Here is an 18,618-nt window from a genome sequence, read left to right as displayed (position 1 = left end):
GACACCCTCTGTCCCCTCTCCACCACAGCCCAGGGACACTCAGCCAAAACCACCCATCCCACCAGGCCTGACCTGACTTTTAAGCTACAAATTTATCAGGAAGACGCAAAAACCCCTACCTTTATATTCCAGCTGGTACCTAATCCCTTGTACCCTCCTGGAGAGGTGCTTTTCATTTCCAAAAAGAGCCAGGAGTTACTGTTCTTGCCAGGGTGGTTAACCAGAGCAGCAAAGCCTCTTTTCAGTGTGCAGGGCCCAGGTGACTGTCTCCAGGGGATTAGCTGTTACCACATTTAGTTCAGTAAAGGGTTTAATCTCATCTATGTTCACAAAGACTTTGAAGACATTCAGCACTGAATTCCTGGGGACTGACACCTTGGAGCACACCCGGGACAGGCATGGAATGGTAATTGGTAGGAGCAGGGAGCTTTTTACCCCTCTCCAGCACAAGAAAGGGCAAGAGACAGCTCTTTTTGAGGGATAAAGCCACTGCCAGCTGCCAGCTAAGGGATGACAGGAGGGTGAAGGAGCAGGAGGGGTGAGGGAGATGTGGGCAGGAGAGAGGAGGAGATTTTCAAAGCCCTGCAGGGCAGGCACCAAGTCTCTGTGCTGATGGTGACAGCAGCTGCTGTCAGGGACACGTGGTTGCCAAAAACATGAAATGTATTCCAGAGAGCCTCTGAAAAGTGCACAGGGTGAAACAACTGGACTTGTGCCACAGCTTTAATGTGGAGCTCAGAGAGGCTCTGCTGAGCACTGAGAGCCAGGAGCAGGGCCAGGGAGGGACTGGTGTCTGCAGTCACCTTGGTCAGAGCAGACCACCAGCCAAGCTCTTCCCAAACCAGTGAGATCTTCTATCTATGAAGAGGAATCATGTCCTAAAATCCAGACTTTGTGAACCACTGTTCCCTCTGGCACTGATGAAGCATTTTCATTCCTAACTTGCTGCCTGCTCCAACCTCTTGAGCAATGGCTCAGGTATTCATTAATGCCAAGGACAAACACTGAAGCTTTGGGACTGCTGCTTAAACTCTTCCCCAGAAGAGAGGGAAATTCATATTTTCCCTCTTGCTCATCGAGAAAGCAGGCTGGGGTGGGGCTGGAAAGACTTACAGAGCCCTGGGCACACAAGGATAAGAAATTCCACTGTGGTGCTGCCTCCCCTGCTCCCCCAGCTCACAGGGGGCTCTGCTGGCATCTCACACCCCAGCTGGCTGAGCACTCAGTGCCTGCTTCGTGCCAGCACTGCTGCCTGAAGCCTGCAGAGAGCTCCTCTAACTGCAATGTCAAGTGGGTGAACAAAGAAATGTCAGGAAACAGGGCTGGAAGGAGAATGCCTGAAGATATCAGCGAGCAGGACATCACTGGGCACTCAGAAGAATGACAAAGGCAATTTTCACAAATGGAAGGGTGAAATAAAGGAGAAATGAGAGTGAAGATTGAAAACAATTTCCTACTGTTTGGCATGCTCTAAAATTAGTGCTGTAATAGATCTCATCAGCCAGCATTTATTTTCCATTCTGAAGACAAGAATTCAAATAAGCAGCAAGAGAAGCTGAACAGTGACCTCAAACCCAGGCAGCAGCACACACCAGGCTGCTCAAACCCAGCTGGGCCTTGCCTGGGATTTTCAGAAGTGAAAACTCAAGCTGGAGACCCACATTCCTCAGCCACATCACAGCCCCACCAGCAGAGAGGGGCCAGAGCCTCTGGAGCAGGAGGGGACAGGCTGCCCATGGCAGATTTGCTGTGTTCATACAATTATAGGAGAAAACTCCCTTTGGAGGGAATCCCAAAGTTAGAGTGCCTGGAAAGGACCTGAGGTTACACAGCAGGCTTTGGGAAGCCCCTGCTGTTAATTGTGCTGATGGTTTTCACTCCTGCTGTGCCCAAGGAACAAACTCTGCTCACCCGGCTCTGCCAGGGGAGTCCCAGAGCCCTGCAGGGATTTCCCAGAGCTCCAACATTTGCTGTGACTGCCCAGGGGCACAGGGCCAGCTCAGATTGTCCCCAGAGCTGGCCCGCGGGTCAGCAGAGCCCAGGTGGAAATGCTGGCACACTTCTTACCCCACTTGCTGCTGTGCTGATCTGTACATCCTGGGGAGCAACCCCACAAAGTCTGGCACAAACAAATGGTTTTGAACTCAAAAAAAACAAACAGCAAATCCCCACAGGCCTCATCTTGCTGCTCCCACAGCTACACTCCCTCCTCCAAGCAGGCACATACAGGTAAAGGTATTTTACACACACCAGGGGCTGGGGGATCTGGAAAAGCCCCCAGACCCAGGGGGGAGCAGCAATGTGATGCACCCACTGCTCTTTCACAGTTTAAGAACAAATCCCCAATGGCAGAGGAGAACTGGCAGCATCACTCAGCTATGAGGTGTCAGAGATATTTCAGGCACCTATTCCTGAAATATATTCTCATGCAGAATCCCAGAAAAAGTCACCTCCTCACTCCCCCAGCTGCCTCTCTTTGCATTGCTGCTAACATGGATGTGACTCACTAGAGCTGGGTTTATATTAAACTCCTGAAACAGATTGTTTGGCTGTTATGTAAATCCAGTAAATGTTAAAACACCAGAATAAATCAGTCAGGCAGTTAGCACTGCCAGCTCTCCAGAGACATCCAAGGGACTGATTTTGTTTTTAAAAGGTAGAGGTGGTAAGAGATGAGGGGGAAACAATAACAACAATAGTAATAACAATAACAACAACAATAACAACAACAACAATATTGATAATAATATAATCACCACTGCCAATTAATGATAATGATGAAGATAATAATAATGATAATAATATAATATCATCACCACAGCCTTTCAGCACTTTTCAGGGAGAGCTGTGGACACAAACTCTGTGGCAGCAGAAGTTCCACACCATCTGAACCAGCAATGCAACCTCAGGGGAGGTCAATATGTGTGACAGCACTGATGCTGGGGTTAGGACTTCAGGTTAAAATAAAATAAGCCCCAAACAAGGCATAAGCATGGTTCTTTTCATCCTGTGACTGGGAAGGAGGTTCCTCTTTAGGAGCTGCCTCTCCCACATGGTGCAGAGAGCATTTGCCACTCCTGCTTACAGTGACACCAGCAAGCCAGCACAGGAACAGATTTTCAAATTTGCAAACACAAGGGCTTTTACCCGAAACCTGACTCCAGGTTTATAAACAGTCTATGGGCCAAAGGATTAGTCAGAAAAATTATCTGGCAAATAATCTGCAAGAATAAGCAAAACCAGAGCAAATCACCATCTGCTCATGGGTAACTCCTAAGGCAGAAATGAGGAGCCTTCAAATTAAAGCCTCTGTATGTGATTGTTGATAACCAGGCCATTGCACTCAAAATGCTCCAAAGCCACATCAGCAACCAAAAAAGGGAGCAGGTAGAAATTAGGACCCCAAATCTGAGTTGCATGTTGGCTGAGCTGCCCCTTGCATGGGCTTCACAGCTCAGAACAACCCCTGCTCAGCTTCAAAAGCAGCTGCAGCCTGTGGGTCCCCACAAATGGGGTTTCCACAGCACTGGGCACATCTGCACAGGCACATCTGGGCAGAGCACAAGTTGCATTTGCAGCTGCCCTGGAGATGAGACTGCAGAGCACTGAAATAAATGAAGAGATCTCCGAGCTGTGTTTAATTAAACATAGTCTGGGAAAGTCTCTGCTTTTGTTCAACACTGCCTCAAAAGAAAAGGGCTGAGTAATCCACCAATGGGGGAAAACACACTCTTTAGCTACAAGGTGTTATTATTATAGGCTTAATATCAAAATGGCTTGTTCAGCTTATTAGGCTAGAGCAAACACTCCCAGCCTTGGCAAGGCTGATATTACAGCTCTGTATTTCACACTTACATAAGCACTGCAGGTCTGCATGGAGAGGACTCTCCTGTCTGGAGAGGGAAGGCATTGATTTGCACCAGGTTCCTGTGGCCCAGTAAAACTGGCCAGACAGACAGGAGAGGAGTTTGTCTGTGCTGGGAATAGCAGGAATGGTGCAGCAAGGGCAGTGAAACCTGGTGGGAAGTGATGTCCCAGACTGGGGCCAGCAGCAGCAGCTCCACACACGAGGGCACAGCACAGGGCAGCAGGGAAACACTCCTCAGGACACCAAGGATGCTGATCTCACACCTGATTAACCCAGGAGCCATTGCAGATAAAAATTCTAAGTATCTGAGACTTTCAAGACACCGTGACATTTAAGGTTCTTTTTTGAGTATTTGGTGCAGTAGATTTCACTCCTCAAGTTGAAAAACAAACCCTTTCTCTGTCTTTTATTTGTTAATTAAATGTGTTCATTGTATTCAGATCTCATTTTTTTTGTGCATAATGTTTTGCCCATCTGTTTGATTAAAAAAGAACCCAACCACCCAGCTTCATTAAGCTAATTGGATGCATTCAGCCTTTGGTTAATATTCTGAAGTAGTTTACAATTATTCTCCCCAGTTATTAAATCTCCTCTGAGGATCTTATTTTCTGTACTAGACTCTTTATTAGCCAGCACTTGAGCTGGACTGAGTTTGCCCACTCTTACTCACATGCAAACATCCCACCAGCTCCTTTAATGATATAAATTTGTGCTTAACCTGACACTCTTCAGCTCACCCTGACCTCAAACCACAGCATCTTCCTCCCTCTGGGTAAGAGGGCTCAACACTGCAGGAGAAAAATTAAGTATTAGAGAACTACAAATTCTGTGTCCTGTGGAAGCTCCCAGGTGAAAATTAAAGGGAAAAACAGTCTCAGAAAGGCTCAGGACTGCAGTCCAAGGTGGGCCATCCTGGAGGATGAAAAGTGACACCAGCTCCATCAGAGTAGCAATGGCTTGGCCATGTGGCACCATGCGAGTGAGCCTGGCTGGCAGTGCAGTGAAGGGCTCTAAGCTCTCTCAGGGTTCAGGTTTCTGTACAATTTGTGGTCAGGCAATCTCCCTGGATCCTGCACCTCCAAGGTGTCCCCAGGCTCTCTGCTCCACCACACAGAACCTGCAGTAGCTCTGAGGCTTGCTGTTTACCCACCCCACCATCACTGTCCATTGCTTCTCCAAATAACCCAAATTGTGACCATCAGTGCCCTCCCAGCCCTGAGTCAGAGCAGTCCCTGCTGACCCTCAGATGTGGTCACAGGACAAGGATTCTCCAGGACCAAGCATCAAGAGCAGGAAAAGGGGAAGAAGGGCACAGGAATGATGGCAGGAACGAGACTGAAGGTGAGAAAAGCAGCATAAGCCACCTTCTCGTGTATGAGCAGAAATAATGAATGGAGCCCCTCACTTTTCCCTCACCACAACATCTTCTCCCTCTACCTGGACACCTATTTCCTTGAAAACTTTAACAAATCCTTGCAGCCCTAATCACTGCAAGACACTCGAGTCCAGGAGCACAAAGGCTCCAGAAGCTGTTGGATTGCAGAGTGAGAGACAGGACTGACAGACTTACAGCAGGTGTCCAGCTTGTCTTTCACACAGAGTCACATTTCAGAAGGAAAACAGATTAAATATTTTTTTTTTTTTTACAGAAAGCTCTGATTTACATGGTTCTAGTCCTACCCAGCTCTAGCTGACACCAAGACCTTCCATGCTGAGAGGGAGCTACAAGAGATGAAACTTTCCCCACATGTGCATTATGGAGCTGTGACTCTGTTCCCTCCTGAACCAGCACCAAGTTTTGAGCTTCTAGAAAACCATCCAGCAGAGCATTTATAGGAAAAGCCACACTGAGTCAAGCCATGTATGCACCCTGCCCTGATTTCTAACAGTGGCCAGCAGTGGATGTTGGGAGGAGTGCTGCTGCAGAAACTAAGAGCTTAAAAATAGTCACAATAATGAGGAAAAGTTTAGAGTTTGGCCTCCTGACAGCACCTCCTGGCTTCAAGCAGCCACTCAGGGAGCCCTGACAGCACATCTGAATTTGTCCACAACCCATCTCAAGCTATTTTCTCAGTCTCCACAGCTCTGTGGGCAATTGAGCTCTGCAGCACGACAAGCACTGCTCAGGAAGCACAATTTGTGCCACAGCTGCCAGACAAACAGGGGAGCTCAGGCTTCCCAACACCAATTCCATAGGGAGAAGACAAACCACACACACACCCCCATGACCACAGCCCAGGGCCAGCAGGAAATGCCCAGGTTAGAAAATGATCTCTTCTATTTGCTTCTGCAACCCCAGCCCAGCTTCTATTGTTTGTATTTAAAGCAAACAGCCACTTTCCATTCTCTTGTTATAAAAGGTGGTTGCACTTGCAAGAAATCACTTGGAAGTAATTTAAGGGAAGGAGGAAGAAATTTAGAGGTTGAGGCAGCTGTGATTTGACATGGGCTGACCTGGCACCTGAGGAGAACCTTAATGACATTTCCTTCCAGCCAGCCTGTTCTCCTTGGTTCACACTCTAATTAGCTTTCCCTTTCTGACATCCAGGCAGAAAGCCTAGACCACACTTGAAAATTTGGCCACATTATTACAACTTTTCAATAGCCTGGCAACAGCATCAATTAATAGAGAGCTCACTGCCCCACTGTGCTTAATGCTTTAAGAAAGGCAAGCTTTGCCTCAAAGAGCTTAGAATCAAAGCAGGCTTTAAAAATAAAGCTTAAAAGTTGTAGTTTAACTTGGCAGGCAGGTAAACACCAGACAGCTGCTTGCTCACAGATCCCTCTCCAGGAATGGGGGAAAAAAAAGTAAAATTTGTGGGTTGAGATAAAAATAGGTTAATAGGATATAAAAAGAAGAGAAAATAATTAAAAACAATTTAAAGGAACATACAAAACAAGTGATGCACAGTGCAGTTGGTCACACCTGCAGACCTGTCAGTGGATACACTGCAGGAGAGGTGGGATGATCCCCAGCTTTTGTGGAATCTTATTCAGATTGAGTGAGCAGCTCTGCAGAGAGGGCAGGGATGTGGGATCAGGATTCATTCCCAACAAGCTCTGCCTCCCTCCCTGAGCACGTGCCCATCCCCTGGGGACACAGTCAAAATGAAAGGGGAAGCACCAAGAGCCGGCTCTGAGGTCCTGGGAAACATAAACCAAACTGGTCTTGTACATCTCCCATCACCAACATTTCTTTAACTTATCCTTCAAGGGAAATCACAACTGCCAAGGACTAACTGAGACTGTTCCCAAGTGCCACCAGGGACTAGGTGAGCTCTGCTGCACACGGTCCGAGCTAGGCCTGAATCAAGAAATAAAATAAGCAGCGCTGGAAAATTAATGTTGTTAGTCAAATTTGAGAGCAGTGCTGGCTGTCAGCCAGGGGTTACTCCAGATGTGCTCCGTGTCCTACCCTGGGTTTTGGCTGCTCACTCCTCACTGTTCTCCTCACACACGACCCCAGCAGGGACAATGACTTTGTCCATCTGTGAAAGGGTCACAGGTCCCAACAGGAAAACCACAAGGCTGCAGATTTCCAAAGGGACAATCCCAGTGCTTTGTCACAGACATGTTTTGTGAAAAATCCTTTCCTCAGGATTTTTTCTCCTGAGAAGCTGAGAGGCCTCAGGAACAAAATGTAAACAATGGTTATCTGCTGCTGTGGAATGCAACAGGTGCATCTGGGATTGGTCTCATGTGGTTGTTTCTAATTAATGGCCAATCACAGTCAGCTGGCTCAGACTGTCTCAGTCAGCCACAAGCCTTTGTTATCATTCTTTCTTTTTCTATTCTTAGCTGGCCTTCTGATGAAATCCTTCCTTCTATTCTTTTAGTATAGTTTTAATATAATATATATCATAAAATAACAAATCAAGCCTTCTGAAACATGGAGTCAGGTCCGCATCTCTTCCCTCATCCTCAGACCCCTGCAAACACTGCCACAGTGCTTCAATTCCCTGATTCTTTTTTTTTTTTCAGGCTGAATCCAGCTCCTGCCACAGAGCCCAGTCACATTCCTGACTGCCTGTTCAGACACAGGGCAGCAGCCATGGGAGGGGATGCCCCATCCCAGGCAGGCAGAAGGCAGCAGAATCCCAGGGAAAGCTGTCCCCATAAACCCAGGAATGCAGTGAGGTGGTGGCTGGTCCCATGTCCCTCCCACAGTGTGATCTGTGGTGCCAAAGCTGCTAACAGCAGCAGCAGCCCCACAGCATTATGTAAACTACAGATTTCCATCCTCCAGTGAAGCCACTAACCCCACAAACGCAAAAACCCCTTCATGGTTTCTTCTTGGGATCAGCCAATGTGCCAGACAGCCCAGGGCCAGGAGGAGGATGCACCTGCCTATGAGAGACCAGCAGCAGCAAACAAATGCACTGTAGAGGGGACATTTACCTGAAATTTGCTCCTCTCACTCCCAAGCCTCCTTGTTTTCCTTAAGATTATGCCTGCAGCAAAATGAACACATTACAGTAGAAATTTTACTCTTAATTTGTCCCTTGGGTGTTTTGCTGACCCTACCAAGAACTATATTTAAATGTGCAATTTCCTGGCTAGACTCATTTGCAGTCCCTCCCCCCTGGCTGCCTGTGCAAGTCTGGCCCAGAATCCAATTAGCTACTACCACCCTTTAAATCAAAGGAATTACATTCAAACAAGAAAAATAAAATTAAAGATTTTAATTACATCATTATTATATGTATAAATACTCACAATTTCCATGATTTCTGGGAGGTGGTCTCCAAAGACTAGAAAATGACAAGTTTCCAAAGCAGACAAAACTGCAGTCAGAACAAATAATTTGACAGGAGACTCTGGCCAGCCCAATCAGCAGAGCATGTTTGGTTTGACACAGTGCAGAGCTGGATGTGGGACCTGCCTGGCACCACGCAAGGAGCAGCTGCTTCCCAGCACCTGTGAGAGGTGTGGGGAACCCAAAGGCTCCCAGCTTCTCACAGGAAGGAGCAGCTGCATTCCATCTGGTATTAATGCAGGAATCTGCTTTCATCAGCATCAGCACCACCCTCCCCAGTGCCCAGGAGCTGTTCCCATTGCAGCTCCCAAAGGAAAGGAATGGCTTTGCTCATCTCAGTCCTTGAGCAGCTTCAGCTGGTGCCAGTGACACCCAGCAGTGCACAGGAGCAAGGAGGATGTGGGCTCCCAAGGGCACATCAGAGGGGTGTTTATTCCTTTCCCTGTCACAACCTTTAATGCTCCAGGTTTAGCAGGTCAGTTCCCAACTGTCTGACGCTGTGGCTGCTCACATTTAACAGTGACCTCAGAGGACCTCAGAGGCCCCTCTGGACAGGCTTTCCCACCCCCTGCATCTCAGCAGCCTGAGCTCCAGCTCTTGGCTTCCCGCCTGCTCCAGGAGCTGCTCAGCAGATCCCTCAAATCCTTTGGCTCTGGTGAATCTCTGCAGCCAGGGGATGGGGCAGGGCAGGGCAGGAGAGCCAGGCACTGCTGGGCTGGAAAACATCAGAAGCTGATTTTGTTCGGCTCAGACTTCCCAACTACCAGCCTGGGAGATGCCAGGGCCACACAGAGGTTCTGAGGAGGTCAAGGACTTTGGAATAGCCAAGCTGCTGCTGGAAACGGTGTTTCTCAATGCCAGCAAGTAAGGAATGGCTGGGATGAGTTTGCTTCAAGGTATCAGCTGTCAGGTCCAGACAAGCTTCAGCTCAGTCCATCCCAAGCAGTGCAGCCACCTGCACCTGCTCCAGGAAAGCACTCAGGCCCCTCAGGAGCCACCCTGCCACCAACCCAGCTCACTGCAGAGCCAAACAACTCCTTTGGGTGTTGGGGAAGATGAAACAGGAAAGCCTTACAAATATGATTGTCTGGCAAAAGATTTTGAGAATATGGAAACTATAAGCAAGATTGAAATGAAAGCAAGCTTTGAGATCCCTCAGTTACTGAACAAACGGAAAACAATGGCGTGGCCAGCTGAAGGTGATCCCCTTTTGATGGAACAACACCCTCTGCTTGCAGACAGGCCCAAGGGTCAGAGCAGACCCTACAGCTTGGCAGAAGGGGCCCAAAGAGGAGTTTTTAGGGTTTAAAATGTAACACAGTGTGGTAATGTAATGATTCTTATAGGCTGTATGGAAATGCTATAGGATTTGTATCTTGCACCAGATTGGTTAGTGAGAATGAGAATATTCAGCACAGAAGATGATTTATTGTATTGTAACAGGAACTTCGCTCTCTTAGCTCTTGCCTCTTACCCCATTTATCCTCTTACCCCTTTTACTCTCTTATGCTTTTACTCTTTTACCCTCTCATCCTCTCTCCCCCTCTCTTCTCTCAGTCCTGCTCTGAGCTGTGTTTGGCAGCTCCCAGCAGGGCCCTGCCCCCAGGCCCTTTGCAATAAACCCCAAGTTCCTGACCTGGCTGCAGAGATCTCTGCTCCCCATCCATCCCCACCATGCTACCCCTGATGCTCTTACATTTGGGGACAGCTCAGCCTCCTGGGCAGTGGAGCAGGGAGGGGTCAGTGTGAGGCACAGGCTTCTTGCCAAAAAATCAGAACAACAGCTGCAGAGGCACTGAGTGATCCACAGGAGATGAGAGTGGAAGGGACAGCTCCAGACAGGCTCCAGTCAGTACACCTGCATGGTGGGACAGGGATTGCAACAGCACTGCCAAACTAAATGCATTGAAACACAATGGTGCCCTTCCTTTTGAGGGGAACAGATAGACCAGGACATGGACAGGGCTGTCAGACACTTCTGCAGAAAGCCATCAGCTAGGAAAACCAAATTCCCCAGGTGGTGAGCAACTCTGAGCCACCTTCCTCTTCTTTTGCAGGCAGCTACACTGACAACTTGCAAAAATACTCTGCAGAGCTCCCTAACCAGTTTGATGGTGAAATGTCAGCACATTTCCAGGTTAATAAAAAGCTGGGGCATGGGAGCAGAGGGGAAAGGAAGGAGATTGATTGTCTTAGACAAAGAGATTGGAATGGATTTCACAGCAGGAGAAGGTTTCAGGGCAAGGAAAAATTTATTCATACCTAAAGAGCATGGAATATTAAAGACTCTGGCTTTCATTTGCTCCACAAGGCCTGAGTGGAATGAGACTCTCAGCACTTTGCAGTAACCACAAAACATCCTCAATGAACCCAGGTGGTTTCATACAGCTCACAGCAAAACCTCAGAAATACCTTGGCACTGCAGCCATGGCATCAGCAGGAGGCTGGTGCATCAGGCATGGAGCAAGAAAAGGAGAGCAGGGAGAGCTTCCCCTGGGATTGTGGGCAGGCACTGAACCAAAGGCAGCCCAGCTCTTGGAGTCCAACAAATACATCTCTTTAGGTAACACAGAGTGCCCTGTGCATCCCCAGAGCAAATGGCAGTGACATTTTTTGACTCAGATCTGGAGGCTTATTTGCCATTACTGTGGCACTTCAGTGTTATCACCTGGGCCTGATGCTGCACAGGGAAAATGCTGTCCCTGCTGTGAGGTTTATGCTCTGAGCACAATAAACAATGAGGCAAGCAGGCAGATGTTTGGCTGAGCACAAGGAAAGTGTTGGCTTTGCTCTTTCATTCCTTTGGTGGCTGAGAGGATGTGCCACAGAAGAATCAGTTCCCACAGGTGGGACAATCTCATATTGTCCTCTTACATCTCTGATAATCATTCTGCATGGAAGACAGATCCAGTGGCATTCAGGTGGAGTACAGACACTTTTCAGCTCCTTGGAAACAGCAAATTCTGAAAATTAACCAAAAATACCAGTTCCATTCTGCATTCAGACTTAAATCAATCTGTCTGGCATTAAGGAAGGGACTCCCAGCAATTGCTATGAATAAAGCATGCCTTTGCACCATTCTTCAAGGCAAATTACAAGCACTGCTCACATCAAACTGCATGAGAAAGGACACAGCCCCCTGGAAGAGATGCCTGATCTCTCTAACCTGGGAGTGCACATTAATAACACAGCTGAGAACACTGAAATTCATGCTCACTACTACCACAGGACAAGCAGAGCCAGAGGCCCTTGTTCTCACTGCTGTAACAGTTCACATCCTGCTCACACCCCAGCCCTGAGGGGACAGGTCCCTGTTCCCCCTGCACTCAGCAAGGACTGCCCTAACAACCTGCACTGGGACATGCTTCACTTTCCCAGCCCCATCCGTCAGCCTGGGGACGAGGTGCTGACACAGAAGGGCTAAAGGTCTCATCTCAGGTCTGTTTTACACTCTGCCTGCTGGCCTCAGATATCATTAACCTTTGTCAGTCAAGCTGCCTGGCAGCCACAGAAAGGTCAGCCCAGATTTCAGCATCAAAGCACCTCATCAGTGAGAGGCCAGCAGATGACTTTCCTCATACTGCACTTGAGGCAGGCACACCATTAGCAAGAAAACCCAAACCCTTGGGTCCAGCACAAATAATATCCCAGAACAGCACTACCCAGACAGCATTTCCAAACCAGGTGTTAGGAAGTGTCAAAATTAAGACTTTAATCATTTAAGTGGTCTGGTTCCACATGGGTACTGTAATAATTTGTCACAGGAACACTGCACCAGGTCCTCCTGCCTTTCAAGTACCTTGATTTCTTTGGCTTAAGGTTACCCCTTCTACACATCACCAGTATCCAAACCTAGTTCTCTCTCTGTTGGGAAGGATGAAAGTTTGACAAGAAAGTCTCACAGATGCTTAGCAGAAAGATTTTTGAATGTAGAATCTGAAGAAAGAATAGAAATGAAAGCAAGTTTTGACATAGAAGAAAAGAATTGCTGAGCCAGTCTTACTGGATAACCAAGGGTTATGTTAGTTAGAAGGGGTTTTATGGCTTAGAGCAAAGGATAAACCCACCCCAAACAAGAAGATGTTTTTACCAAGCAGAAAGAGAGCACAGGCAAACAAGGCAGCAAATGTGGCAAGCAGAAAAAAGGTCTCAGAATTTTCCACTGCAAGAAAACTGAAAACCAACTTCTAGCTTAAACTGTAATGTACTGACTTTTAGTGATTGGAGAACAGTAACATGAATATGGTAATTACAGTAGTTATGATAGGCTGTAGATAATAGTTAAGGTATAGATTGGTTCTACTGTATGAAGATGCTCAGCAAAGAGAAGTCTATAATGCATTGTAACCAAAAGAAAAGTATATAATGCACTTTAAGCTAAACTCAGGGTCTCCAGGCCTGCCTGCAGCTGGAGCTGACAGCTGTGGGCACAGCTCTGTCACCCATGACTGCTGTAACACCTTGGATGTAATAAACTGCATTTTGAAGAGCTGCCTGGAGTCCCACATCCCTCATTCAGGCTCTTACATCTCTCCTTCCCTCCCAGTTTTCCACACTGACCTCTAAGCACTGGAAAAGGACAGGGGAGGAAGCTCTGAAGCAACAGAACCCACTTCTCCAAGGCAGCACTCAACTCACTGAGAGGCAAATCCATCCTTTTTCTTTGATGCTGCCATCAGTCAGTGCTCACACACTGCAGGAGGAAGCCTCCTTCCCCAGAGGAGCTGTGGTTCATGCTCACATCACATCCCTGCCAGGCTCCTAATGAGCAGGCAGCTCACACATCCTTCAGCTCCTTGTCCACAAACAGTCAGGACTCCATGGGCAGGCCTGGAATGAGGGAGAGGGAGGGTCTGGAAGCAGAAACCCAGCATGGAGCAACAGCTACAGACCCTCCTCTAGGCAGGGGGGTCCCTTTGAGCATCCCAAATTCTCTCTGAGAGACCACATTAGAGCAGCAGAGCACACAGAGGCCACCAGCAGCATCCAGCACATGAGGAGGTGCAGGCGCAGGAGAAGAGCTCTGGCAGTGCCTGCATGCTGCCAGCACCATGGTGAGGAAGCACAAAGGCAGGAGGTAGCTGAGAGTAACTTTGACAGGGCTGGACTCATCAGCAGGACAGCAGGGGAGCTGTGATAATTAGAGGCAGCCTCAGGTAGGTACACACATGCACACACTGCTCTGCAAAGCTGTGCTGGCTCGGTTTTTTTGCTACTGCTGCCCAATTCTTTCAGCTTTATCTACTGTAGATGTGACAGCCTCCAACTGTGGGCTTCAGAGGGCTGTGCCCATGTTATTTGTGTACAGCAAATCCATCCTCAGCACCTCTTTGGGGGTTTAGGACTCACTTCTGTTGTGTGGAATGGAAATCTGAACTACTGCTGGGAGTGGGAGAGGGAAGAAGAGACAGGCACCCACGACAGTCTCATGACAGCAAAACACTCTTGGAGTTAATAAATACACCCTGCAAAAGCAAAGCACAACCAAGACAAACCATGGAGTGGGTGGTCCAAGCTCTGCTGCACTCCCAAGACTGCAAGGCAGAATTGTGACCAATCTCTGCAGCAGAGGCAGGGCTGAGGAACAGCAGGAGGAGAGCAGCAGCACCTGGCTGGGAGCAGGGCCCAAGCACAGCTCAGAACTGCCACACACAGGCACCACAGCCCAGGTCAGCAGGGCAGGACGATCTCACACCCCTTGGGACCACTGATTCACCTCCATCCCAGCCAGCCACAGATACAACACTAACACATCCTCAGAAAGTGCCATTTAGCCTGGGTTTCCCCAGCACTCAGTGCTCTGTCCTCACAAGGTCACAGTGTCACTTGGCTGAGAAAAACAATCAGCACACCCCAGAAATATTCATGGGATGTTGCACAGGAGCTGCAGGCTTCAGGGACCTGCTCTCTTCCACCTTGGCACACAGCTCTGTGCTCCATCTGCTCTGCAGCAAGGACTCTCACCAACACCCCAGCTCTAAAAAGGACAGTCCTCACTTACACTGCTGTGAGTGAGTGAGTGCAAACCACTGGAGACAGGGAACTGCAGAAGACAGCAGAAGAAGAGAGGGCAAGAATTTGGCTCCACTGCCCTCAGGGAAGCAGTTGCCACATGGCACCAGGAGCAGCAGAAAGGAAAGCTGGACTTGCATGGCTATTCTGCTTGTCCACGGCATACACAGAGAATACAGCCCGGGAACAGGAGAAAGGAGAAGCTTGTCTGCATCTCAGAAAGACACATATTCCAGTGCTGCTCCAGCACATCACAGCCTTGCTGTTTACACTCACACCAAAATAATTAGAGCAGTCACTGTTAAATAGCTAGCAACTTCACCATCAATTCTCTGAACAATACTGAAGAATTCATCACAACATTTCACAGCCACCACTCTGCAGAGACACTGAAATCACCCCAGACACAAGCAGCCTAAATTAATCCCACACAGATTCTAGCAAAAACTACAACTCTTTCAGCAGTACTCACCCAAAAGTAATGCCTTCCCAGGGCAGCAACCCAAAAGAAACAAGTCCTCCACAAACCACACCTTATGCACAAAGCATGACTCAGCCCATGCACTGGGTGCCATCAAGAAATAAAACACAAGGGTTTATACTCAGCCAGGTCCACTCCCTAAAGCAGCAGCTCTGTGGGATATGAAGCTCCCAGCTGCCATGGGACAGCCCTCCCTTTCAGCTGCCAGCCTCAGCCCACAGAAAAGCTGTGTCCTCAAAAGGGTTTGGGCTTTCAGGAGAACTTCCCCATCCAGGGACACCAGCACCTGAAAACAGCAAACAAAATTTCTCCAGCGTCACGTACTTGACATATGACATTTGTGCTTCTCCCTCTGGTTATATCCATATCACTTGTGCAAAACTATAAAATAAAGTGAATATCTAATATATAAAATAGGTATGAATATATAAAATATATGATAAAACTGAAGAGTGCAATGAAACATGAAAATCTTTCTAAAAACTTAAACCATTAGAAGTGACCAACAAATCCAGGCTGCAAATTCCTAAGCAAGTTAGAATTGCAAGTTCTGCAGTCCTTGACTGCACCTCAGCACCAATGACACAGTCTATAAAATCTTTTTCTGTGATTAAGGACTCAATCCATGAAGTCACCACCTGTGCCCAAATACACAAGCCTGAAACACCCCTAAAGGGCTGGAACACATGTACTCACACCTCACCCACCAGCACAAACCAACAGCCACCCTCCCACTCATGGATGGAAATCACTGGCTCCTTCCCACCACACCATCTTCCAGATCAGTATCCTTCTCCACTTTATCAGTTATTAGGATCTGTTCTCTTTAGAAGGTTTCAGACACTTTTCTCCAACCATGCTAAGCTTAACCACTGTCTTAATTAAAACAACATGCTTGACCACATGGCATTTTTTTGTATTTTCCACTTACCAGCTGTACCTGACACTTCATCCATCACAAATATCCCTACCCAACCTTCAGACTGCCTCGATGACTGCATTATGTCAACACTTGATTTGCACACTTCAATCATTCCCACAGCTAGCCACACACATTCCCTTTTCAACCACTTATTTTTGGTGACTGGGTTACCTGCCTCCATGCTGGGTGTTTGTTTCTTAAAGCAAGTGACACCCTATGCCCCTCTCCAAAAAAATGGAAAAAAATACTGAAAATCAGAGGAACAACCATAAAGACATAAGAGGAAGAATTTTCACAAGGGTTGCTGTATACATGGTTGTCCTCAGAGTTGTCTGCTTTGCTACAGTTTAAGACACAAGCCAAGAACATTTTATCTCATGCCAACTCTGCACTTGGCTTTTAGGCTGACAGCTCAGCCTTGCTTCCATCCCAAAGATGAAGGGGTAACTTGCTCGCCATGGCAGAAGTACAGCATCCTCTGGCTGTGTGGAGTGAAGGGGAAACTCACAGCTCTGAGCAATGCCAGGACAGGTGAGTCCCCTGGCAGCTTCACTCCAGGAGCACCTGCATGGGCAGCTCTGCCCACCTTCTCTGAGCCAGGAGCTGTCCGGGGAGCACTCAGACATAACCCACACCAACCCACAAGAGCCATCCCAAACTCTTGGAGAAATAGCTGGAGACAGCTCCAGACAGAAGGAACTTCTCACCAGCAAACACAGCGTCCCTCAAGGAAAGAAATCTGTTGGGAACCAGTGGCCTGGCACCTGCTGTGACTTAAGGCCCAGCCTTCAGCCCATACCAACCCATGACATGCCTCAGCTCCTTGCTGGAATGATAAAAGCCTGGTGCTTACGCTCCTGGTTGCTAAGATCTGACCTTCTCCAGGCAAAAGCCAAGGGAGCAAGCCCAGGAAAGCAAATTCATTGCTTTTCCTGGAGTTTAATCCCACTCACACCATGCACCCCAGCCCGAGCGCAGGGCTCACACACAAACCATGCACAGGACACGCTGGAGCACAGCCCCAGCACGCTGGCTTTGGTTCTTCTCTTCCAGCAACTGAGATAGCAGCGCTCTGCTCGCCTTATCCAGTTTGGAAAGCAACACTTCAAAGCCATCCCGTGTCAAACTCCAGAACAAACTGAAGCTGCCAGAAATGCCTCCCAGGGAGGAAGTTAACACATGATGGGAAGATTAATGTGGAATTGCAGACTACTGTAAACAGAAAAGCAACAACTTCCTATTAAACAAAACCTTCTCCACTGAGTTACAACTCCAACAGAATGTTAATTTTACCTTCATCAGAGCAGCTGAAGAAAGTGGGACCATTGCAGGATCAGCAGTTTTCCTTGCTCACAGCACACAGAGAGCTGCAGGTTATTGTCCCTCAGAGCCAAGGCAAGCAGAGAGGAAGACAAGCCCGTCTCACTCAGCTTGGCTGCCAGGTGTGCGCTCCGGGACACGGCCGGGGCAGCACAGCATGGCTCGGCCCGGGGGACAGCACGGCCCGGCCCGGGGTTGGGCAGCTCGGCCCGGGGCAGGACAGCACGGCCCGGCCCGGGGCAGGGCAGCACGGCTCGGCCCGGGGCACCCACCCACAGGAAAACCCAAACTCTGAGGAGCTCAGGCCGATCCCAAGGGCACCAAGGAGGGTTAGGAAGCCGTGACAAACCTGCACGGAGCTCACCGCACTTCTCACCTTCTTCTCTGCCCACCTCGAGAGATGGCTGGCACTGCTCACACTGCTCAAAACCCCAGCTTTCGGAAGGATTTTATTTTTTCCCATTTATTTTTGAGCTCGGTAAAATCATCACCTCCGGAGCCGCAGCTGCCGGGCGCATTCCCCGGCCGCGCCACGGCGGCGGCTCCCGCAGCACGGGGGATGCGGCAGCCGCCCGTGTCCACCAGCACCGACCACCGGGTCCCACCCGCGTCCCCTCCAGCGCCGCCGGGACGCTGTCCGTGGGCTGTCCCCGCGGGCTGTCCCCGCAGACGCGGCACTCGGGGCTCGCAGCTCGGGGGGCTCCGTTCGCGGAGGTCTCCCCGTCCCCGGGATCGCTCACCTGCGCTCGGCGCTCCCGCCGGTCCCGCCCGCCCCGCGGCGCCGCCGTTCGCGCCGCCCGCCCCGCCCCGCATTGGCCGCGCGGGGCCGGCGCGCGCCGCGCCCCGCCCCGCCCCGCCCCGCCCCGCCCCGCCCGCGCCCGCGCCGCCCATTGGCTGGGGGCGGCCGCGCCTCCCGGGGCGCGCGCGCGTGTGGCCGTGAGGGTGATGGAGGGGAAGCGGGGGGGGCAGGTGGGTAGGAGGCGCTGGGGTTAGAGGCAAAAAGGCTGGGGGAAAAAAAAAACCAAACCGAAAAACCTTTTTTTTTGGGTGGCGTGTGGTGTCCAGTCAGAAGCGCTGGATGAAAACACGGGGCTTTTTGCTAATCAGAATCAGTGATGTTGGGAAAGACCTCTGAGATCGTCGCGTCCAGCCTGTGACAGAACAGAACACTGAGAGCCGCGTCCAGTGAAAATGACTCCCCCAGCTCCCTGGGCAGCTCCTTCCACTGCCCAATCATAATTTCTGCGAATAAATTCTCC

The 18,618-nt window shown here is 49.3% G+C and overlaps 1 protein-coding gene across 5 annotated transcripts in view; it reads right to left on the bottom strand.

Moving 5' to 3' along the window:
• CAMKK1 (calcium/calmodulin dependent protein kinase kinase 1) overlaps positions 1–18,156 on the bottom strand; it is a 93,598-nt gene extending 75,442 nt beyond the window's left edge. The window contains exon 1 of one of the 5 annotated variants that reach the window (XM_054287065.1): positions 18,100–18,156. The gene's annotated coding sequence lies outside the window, so the exon portion shown is untranslated. The other 4 variants (XM_054287066.1, XM_054287068.1, XM_054287070.1 and 1 more) reach the window with 4 other exon arrangements.
• Between the last annotated feature and the right edge of the window lie 462 nt (positions 18,157–18,618).

The sequence above is a fragment of the Melozone crissalis genome, unplaced genomic scaffold (assembly GCF_028551555.1).
Source record: "Melozone crissalis strain CALT ecotype California unplaced genomic scaffold, PUWL_Pcris_2 ptg000057l_1, whole genome shotgun sequence".
NCBI lineage: Eukaryota > Metazoa > Chordata > Aves > Passeriformes > Passerellidae > Melozone > Melozone crissalis.
The sequence above is the reverse complement of the archived record's forward strand: the minus strand, read 5'-3'. Positions and strand labels throughout refer to the sequence as shown.